Here is an 8,846-nt window from a genome sequence, read left to right on the forward strand (position 1 = left end):
CCTCCTCCTCCTTCCTCTCTTCGCTCTTCCCAGCTAAGGTAGGGGCCGACAAGATCCGAACAGCTAGAGGACGTCCACGACCACCATGGCACGGTTGGTCGACAACATGAGGGAATCCGAAGGAAGAGAGAACAACACCGAGATCTCTGATCTTGTGTAAAGGGGTCTCCTTCTTCTGAAGCAGAGAGATCGAGTGCAGTACAAGAATAACGAAGTATGTCTGCCTATTAAAACCCTAAAATTGCAGGCATAAAGGCTCTCCGTGCTTCATTTTCTCCTTCTCGGCCTCTTCGCTAGCTTGGTACACGGTCATCTTCAAAACCTCTCGTTTCCTCTTTTCATTCTTCTTAATCGTCTGATTGCTAAAGGTTGAGGATGGGGTTTGGGGTTAACCTCTCAATAAAGCGCCGAAGCCTTTTCTTTTCCCCCGACTTTCTCCTTCTCGCGACTTCGGACTTCACGCGACCGAGACCGGCGATTTCTTCTTCTCTCGGTGGCGCCGGCGAAGAGCGGACCTTGGAGCGTTGAGAGGAAGAGAGGTTAGTTACAGCCGAACCTTCTTTCTCCCCAATCCCTTCCTCCCTTCTCTGATCTCGGTGAACAACGGCGACGGATCTCGATCGGTGGATTTCGCCGGCTGTCGGGAGGGAACCAAGGGCATCGGCGTTGGATCAGGCCTGCATCGATTGTTTGGAGGAGGTAACAACCATTGTTCCTTCCCGATCTCTGTCCCTGTTCGTCGGTAAGAACAAGTCGTTGCCCTAACTTCGATCTTGGAGGTAAGGGTTTGGTTTTGGTTGTGAATTCGAACCTTGATCCTTTCTAGTGTTGATTCAGGTGGTTCTTTCTGGGAAGCAGAGACTGGTATTTTGGTCCCGGCCACCACAGCTCTGTTGGATCGATCTCTTCTTCGTATCAGTGATCGTCTCCGGTGATTGAAGGGTGCAGAGGTAATGAGGTCGATCTGTTGTTGTTGTTAACAGGTTGTCTTGATGACTTCTTGTTATTCTTTCTTCTTGATCCGGCTAGTGAAGATGCACTATGTAATGTTCTGTTTGTAGGGGATTGAGGTACGGTTTAGTTCTTGTTCCTTACCCTTGTGCGATCATTAGTTGCAGTAGATGTTACCTAATGAATCCTGTGTGTTTTGAGCTGGATCCACGGCAGAGTCAATAAGAATTTGTTTGTTCTGGTGTTGGAGGTTAAGGGTATGATGTGTTACTAGTTAACAAGGATAAGAGTTGTTATATTGGGTAATTGAATGTTGTAAATAAAGATTAACCTGAATCTGAAATGGTTTCAGTGACATTTAGGTTTCATGTTAGGTGATTATGGAAGATTGTAACCTTGAAGATCTAATGGGAATTTAGATATTGGATGGTTTAGGTTAGAATATAAATTTAATATGGTTATGTTAAAAGAAGGGAGCCGTACCTATGGTTAGCATTTCTTTTGTATGTTCATTTCCTCCAGGTTTTTGTAATTTAATTTCCACCCTCTAGGGTTTTTTTTTAATTCAGTTTTCGATGCCTAATTCCACCCTGCTTCTTTCTGACATACATTTACACATTGTTTCAGAGGATGCGATGTGCTTATTTTAGATACTGGATTGGGAAGTGCAGAGAATCAAGCAAGGGTCAAGGAGTTGCTTCATGTGGAGGAATCAAAACTAGAGGAGGATGAGGGTAAGTGTTTTTACTCATAATATTATTTTAGTTTCTGTTCAGATCAGTTGGCACTCGATTCTGTGCTTTAGGAAATACCACTCCAGCAGTGAGATGGGTTCGAGATGATAAATATGATTGCATCCGATTAAAGCATTGCAAGGTGAGCTATATTCACTGTGTATCCCCCCTTCAGAGTACATATGTATCTGTATAGTAATTAATTTCAATATAGGCACATCAAATTACCTTAATTGTTTCTGGACATAGACTTAATCCTTTGGATTACTTTATTTTAATTGGTAGAGTATTTGCCACTACCTTTCTATTATTCATTCTTTTGCTTTGCAGGTTGTGACAAAAATTGATTGGCATCGGAAAGGAGACTATTTCACTACTGTCGTTCCTAGTGATATCCTAATTATGAATTTTAGTTGTACTTATTTTTAGTCATTCCTAGTGCCTATTTTATATCTCAGTTTTGTTTCTTTCTTTTTTCTAATACACACTGACAAATTGGAAATATATAAAAATCATGACATTATACCTAGTTACCTAGCCTTTGAGGCTGGAATCAGGATGAAACCTAAAGTGCCCTGAAAAGTTTAGGCATACCAAATTCTCTCAGTTTAATGACAGAGGTCAGTTGTGTTGCAAACTTTGTTATTTTCCTTGTTTTTCATTTACCGCGTCTAGATTAAGAAACTATGGCTTTCTAACTCAAATAAAAATTGCAATTTCTGCCTATCTTAGACCTAACATTAACTTATTAATTGAACAGGTGTTTTAGATTGTAAATTTCATCCGAGGCAGCCATGGCTATTCACAGCTGGAGCAGATTCTGTCATTAAACTGTATTGCCACTAATGATAGATTCTCCAGGAAACTTTGAAGAATCTCCTCGAGTCAAGATACGTGAGTACTTGCTGATCCTACATGACTACGGTAGCAAGTTCATGTTCTTTGCTGAAGCTGCAACCTATTTATGAGGTCGTTCTATATGGCATCGACACCTAGAGCAAGTTCGTGTTCTTTGCTAAAATTGCAATCTATTTACAAGATCTTTAGGTTAGTTTTGTTGTTAATTTATTTTATTGTTGGCTGCTAAAACTGTCTATAATTTCTAAATTACTTATAAAGCTATATCCTTTTATGTCGACTTCTAATTTATTTTATTAAGATTTTTGAACTTACGCATCACCTTCAGATTTAAGTTAGTTACTTTATTTTCATTGTCTTTGAAGGACTACTGTTATTATTTATTTTCCTGGTTTCTTGTCATGGTTATTCCTTATCCTCTATCCTTTATGTACTTTCTTTTGCTTTAGATGCTAGAACAAAAAGCAAACTAATGTAACCCAGTGTGCTGATGTAGCTGCTTCAGAAATAAAGCATAGTTAAAGATCCCCAGTAGATGATGCAGTGCTCATTCCTTGCATAAACAAATCCAAACACCAAGCAAGGTATATACAAAAAATACAATGAAGGCCATCTGTAGACACGTTGGAAGGTTTCATACCAAAACATTGTAGTCGTCACCAAAACCTCCAAGGGTCCTTAAATGGGGGAACATAATTTTCCGTAGGAGGGAGGAGACGAAAAGATTCTACCGTCTTTTGAAGTACAGGGCCCAACTGCAGAAAAAACCCAACCGTTCAGAATGTTACGGATTTGAAAGAATTTTAGTTCTGAAACAGGAATCATATGATCCTGAAATCAGGGAGATAATAACAAGTTGTTTTTTTCCTTGTTGAATAACTTCATTTTAATAATTTTTCCCAAGTCATGCTTTGCTTTACAACCTAACCATCCACAAGCATTGTCAAGCCTTAGCAACATATATATACATGGATTGGTAAGCTTTAGAAATGTTTGATGACAACTGTGCGGATAATTTATTTTTGTTCCTTAATGAAACTTCTCTTCATGCAGTAATATGATGAGTGTTGCTGCATCATTCTATAAGGCAATTTTAGCAGTTGCAACAGGGATATCTGTGCCCTTCAACAACTTGGCTATTATATACAAGCAACAGGTAGAGTACTATATCTGCCTTTTTCATTGCTAGTTTGAGAGTTACTGCATATTGCCTCATTTAATAGAAGAAAGTCATATAATTTGTCTATCATCTTCTTTGTTGTCTTTGCCCCTAGTTGGAAATTGATAGTTCTCTTGTATTACAATAGGGAAATTATGCAGAAGCGATAGCCTGTAAATTTGATTGGATTATAGTTTTATATTGATTGGATTATAGTTTTAAATTTGATGGAATGCTTGCCTTTATGCACAGAGACTATGCTTTGCATCGAAAGTGAATGGCATCGTTATCCTTCTTCATTTTTTATGCCTTCGTACATTAAGGAAGTTCAATGGATAAATGAAGGATTTAGGGGTCTTCTCCCATATCCTTTTAATTCAAGTTTGGGAGGCATGACAACTACCCCACCTTATTTCAATGACAAGAACAAGGGTTCTCATGGCCAATATGTGTCTATTAATGGGATTTTCAATGTCTTGCTTACCACGCTAATCCTACTTCTGATTGGATTTGCAGCTTCAAGATATCAAACTCTACACCTTCTATATGGAGCTAGATTTGCAAAAGCCATATCCAACTCGAGGAAGTGACTTATTGACATGGGAGGTAGGTGTACCTCTTTAGTTCTGCTTTTAACCAAATATCCCTATAAAGATTCATTTGTGTGCTCTTAATAGATCTATTCCTACAACGTTGTTATCTAGGATTAGCATTTATTTTGTTAAATGTGATTTATGCACCTATAATTATTCTGGTGAAGTTAGCATTCTATTAAACTAGATTATGACCTTTGCAGAGAACTTATTAGTAACCAAGGACTTTGTGAAGATAGCAAATTTTGGCCTTGCTCGTGAAGTTCATTCGAAGCCACCATTCACAGAATAGGTTTCAACACGCTGGTAAGCATGTTTATGACAAGCACTTGTGATCTTATATTTTTTATTTGATACATGTACACATTTGTTTTAGTTATTTGACATATGGTGGATTTATGTGTTTTTACAGTTTACAAATCTCAAGTACTCCAGAGTTGAAATTGATGAAGTGCAGTTCGAGTCGGCTGAATGCATGCTAGATTACATTTGAAGTGCGGTTCTACCTTGATGTGTTAAAAGAATGTTCTACCTTGATTTTGATATCTATTAGCTAGCTTTTGATGTAAAAAGAATGTTTGGGTATTTTATGGATATTGTTGTAAGAAGATTATTTATATAATTTGTGAATATTTGTGTATTTTATGGATATTATTGAATGAAAAATATTTGTATAATTTTTTGTGTATTTTTTTTGTTATTGTCGGTTTTTCATTGTTTCGGAAAATTAAATTTGTGCTGTTAAAAAATATACATATTACATCAGTTTTCCACCGCTGCAAAACCGGTGTTATTAACTAATATTACATCCGTCATTTACCGCTGCCAAAACTGGTGTTATTAACATACAATATTACATCAGTTTTACACCGTTGATGAAACAGTGTCGTTAAGTGATACTACACCGGTTAATAACCGATTCGAAGACCGGTGTCGTTAAGTGATACTACACCGATTTTAACCCGATGTCTAAAATGGCAGACTTTTAACATCGACTTCATAGACATCGGTCGAAAATGAAATAGACACCGGTGGAAAACCGATGTCTATGAAGGTTTTTGTTATAGTGATATTTTTATGGAATTTTCAGAGTAGCGGAAGTAGCAAAAATAAATAGAAAACGAAAATAGCCTACGCGGGTATTGAACCCGAGACCTATTGGATCCTACGACTTATAACAGACTCCAGTAACCAAGTGAACCCAGCAGGGCCGTGCTGAAAGGAAAGGGAAACAATTAAATTTATATTCAAGTTGGGGCCGAAATTACCACTTAATATAAATAGGAAATTATTAAGTGGGGTTTTATTTTGATCGGGATTTCTTCTCCTCAAACCCTCACCGACGCCACCTCTCCCTTTTCTTCTTCTCTCGGCGCCAACCACAAGGAGGCTAGGGTTTCATTCCAAGGGACCATAGGAGCACCTTCCGGCGATGACTCCAGCATGAGAACGTTCCCCTCCGCAAGAGGAACACGTAGACACAAGGAGATCGTCGAAGGGATCTTCTCCGCCAGGAAACTAGCGATTAGAATCGTAAGACAATTAGCACCGGAGGTAAGAAACCCCTCACCTGTAGTATAAGTAGCTATTCGTGTGATTTTTATGCATTAGTTTAATCGTATGCAAATTTCAGCACATAAGGTGTGCACTAGCGTACACCAAGTGCTCGATAGAATGTTTAACACAGTCAAATGCAAATTAGGCATTTTATTAGCTTGGATAAATGCACTAGAAGCATTTACATAGCCTATTTAGTCTTGCTCCAGCTTTTACAGGACCAGATGTCCAATGGGTGGGCTCCCACAGTCGCCTCTAGGTTTAGATAACCTAGTTCTGGGTTTAGACAACCTAGTAGAAGCAAGACAATAGTTATTAGCTTATGTTCAGTATTTTACTTTCTCAGTGGCACTGTACTGGATTAGATATCCATTGGGTTGGACTCCCATAGTCGTCCCTAGGTACAGCTAACCTAGTAAACCCTACTAGATTCGGAATTTGTAACCCCGGGTTTAGTTAGGGATGCGCGCACAGCAAGTATAGTTGCCGGGCCCAAACAACAACATGATTATGTATTTTCACTTATTATGTAATTAATTTTCAGAACCTCACAAAATAGCTATGTGAAAGTAGTACAACTCTAGCATTAGTTTAGCATCAACTTAGTTCAGACCATGCTCTGTTTAGTTTTCTTATAGAGGCATGTGATAGTCTTATGATCAGTTTTGATTTCCTTATCTTATGAACCTGTATGCCATGTTTTAGTATTCATGTATAGTGATTTCAGTATGCCATGTTTCTCAAGTTCAGCACATGATTTTAATAGCATTCTTTCAAAAGCATATTGCATCGAATGCATGTTTTAGTGAGGTAGATGGTTTCTTACTAATCTTACAAGCTTACAGATACTATTTTCTTTATACTGCAGATAAAGGTAAAGGGAAGATGGATTAGCAGAGGCTGGAGGTCAATGCAACGACGAGGATGTGTGCGAGCTGGAGTTTGGAACAAAGATCTTAGGGATTTAGCAAGTTTAATTATTAGAACTTTGTTACTTTTAGTTTCTGCAGTTCAGTTTGCTTAAATGTCATGAATTAGTGGATTATGCACCATACCATGTTAAAAATGCTAGATAATTGATGTTAGGAGACATTTCTATTAGTTTAGAATTGATATAAGTGATTTTGGCACGAAACAGTGCTGAAATCAGACTTCTGTACGAAATCAGAAACCCCAATCGATCGGTCGATCGATTGGAGGCTTCTCAATCGATCAGTCGATCGATTGGGGAGTTCGTACCACGAACAGTAGGCTTCTGGATCGATCAGTCGATCGATCCAACAAATTCTGTTGCGAACAGAAGGCTCTGGGATAGATCACTAGATCGATTGGCTAGTCTGGATCGATCAGCCGATCGATCCAGAATATTGCCCCGAGCATAGTAGCGTGCTGGATCGATCACTGGATCCATCCAACCTGACTTCCGCATAAAGTAGCCACCTGGATCGATCAATGGATCGATCAAGCCATTCCAATCGATCCGTGGATCGATTGGGAGGCATGATATCAGCAAGAAACCTTTATTTAAGTTCCTTGACCATTGGGGGGTGTAATATAGGTCATGAATAGTTTAGATTACACCCCTTAACACATGTAGAATCAGGAAATGATAATAGTTTAGCAAAATTTTAATTAGTGCAGCTTCCGCACCTAAACTTAGCGATGGACATGGGTATAGCTTAGTACAACATAATGTGACGGTCCGGCCTTACAGCTTAGTTAGTAGAAGGCGGGTCGTTACAGAGTGGTATCAGAGCAGTTTCCATACTTCCTACACACACATCAGCATTGAACCTGCAGCTTCCAAGTAAGAACATCTCTCACTTTCTTTATGTTTCTTGTTTCATGTTTAGATATAACTAAAGCATGCTTGTTTACGATAGTAGTTAACATGATAACAATAGTTACTCCATTATGATTGTATTGGTCATGTATGTCCTTTGTTCCTTTAGAAATGGCACGAGGACGCCCAGCTAGAAGGGCACCAGCTACTGAGCCCCAGCAAGAGGCAGGCAGTTCAATGCCTCCCCCAGACCTGACAACATTGGTGGCTCAGTTACAGCAGCAGTTAGCTGAACAGCAGTAGGAGATAGCCACTTTAAAAGCTAATCAGCAGAATACTCCCACAGTCACCCCGGAACCAAACTTAGCAACGCCGGTAGTCTTAGAGGTTCCACCAGTCCAGCCTACAGCACCGGTAGCCCCAGCAGCAGTAGAGGCAAAGAGAGAAGCCTATCTGATCCAGTGGCAGAGAGTCAAGCCCGAGAACTTCTCAGGCACCAGTGAACCATGGGATGCCAGCCTCGGTTCAAAACACCGGAGAGTACGATGGAGCTCGGGACCGCCGAACATGAGAAGGTGAGTGTCTCTCGTCAAGCCTCCTTCGGTTGGCGGGGAGATGCACGATGTGGAAAGAGTCAGAGCGAAGCGCCCAGTGAACCAGATGACATGGGCTGACTTCGAGAAAGAATTCTTCGAGGAGTTCTTTCACATGCGGGTCACCAACCGCCACTACGACGAGTTCACTGAGTTTCGTTAGGGCAACCTATCAGTTGAGGAAGCCGTGAAGAAATTCAATAGATTGACTCGTCTATGCCCTGAACTAGTCAGCACAGAGAAAGAACGAGTCCGGCTGATGCTCAAGATGCTGAGGCCGGAAATAGCAATAAACGTGGCTGGCGGCATTCACAGGCCGCAAACCACCGAAGAACTAGTCAGTAGTGCTCTGACCACCGAGCACTACCAAAACAGTATCAAACAGCAGAAGCAAGTCCTCTCAGAGTCCAAATGGTAATGAGGCTCAAGTACTCAGAAGCAATAGGGCCACAGCTCTAACTGGAAAGGGAACTCTAGCAACAAGCGCAAACCAGGGAGTTACCCAAAGGGAGGACCAGCCAGCAAACAGCCTAGCTATCCCAAATGTGCTACTTGTGGGAAATTTCACCCAGGAGTTTGTCGCAAGGGCACACGAGGATGCTTTGAATGTGGTCAGGA

The 8,846-nt window shown here is 40.2% G+C and overlaps 1 long non-coding RNA gene across 3 annotated transcripts; it reads left to right on the plus strand.

Moving 5' to 3' along the window:
• Positions 1-418: 418 nt before the first annotated feature.
• Positions 419-4,761, plus strand: LOC122033415. Of its 3 annotated transcripts, none has more exons than XR_006126538.1 (9): positions 419-539; positions 838-950; positions 1,579-1,685; positions 1,757-1,827; positions 2,016-2,305; positions 2,446-2,579; positions 4,219-4,308; positions 4,499-4,601; positions 4,708-4,761. It is a non-coding gene; the product is annotated as an uncharacterized LOC122033415 (long non-coding RNA). The 3 variants fall into 3 exon arrangements; XR_006126537.1 differs by lacking the exon at positions 419-539 and adding an exon at positions 677-699; XR_006126539.1 differs by lacking the exon at positions 419-539 and adding an exon at positions 745-779 and having other exon boundaries at positions 859-950.
• Positions 4,762-8,846: the final 4,085 nt, after the last annotated feature.

The sequence above is a fragment of the Zingiber officinale genome, chromosome 11B, assembly GCF_018446385.1.
Source record: "Zingiber officinale cultivar Zhangliang chromosome 11B, Zo_v1.1, whole genome shotgun sequence".
NCBI lineage: Eukaryota > Viridiplantae > Streptophyta > Magnoliopsida > Zingiberales > Zingiberaceae > Zingiber > Zingiber officinale.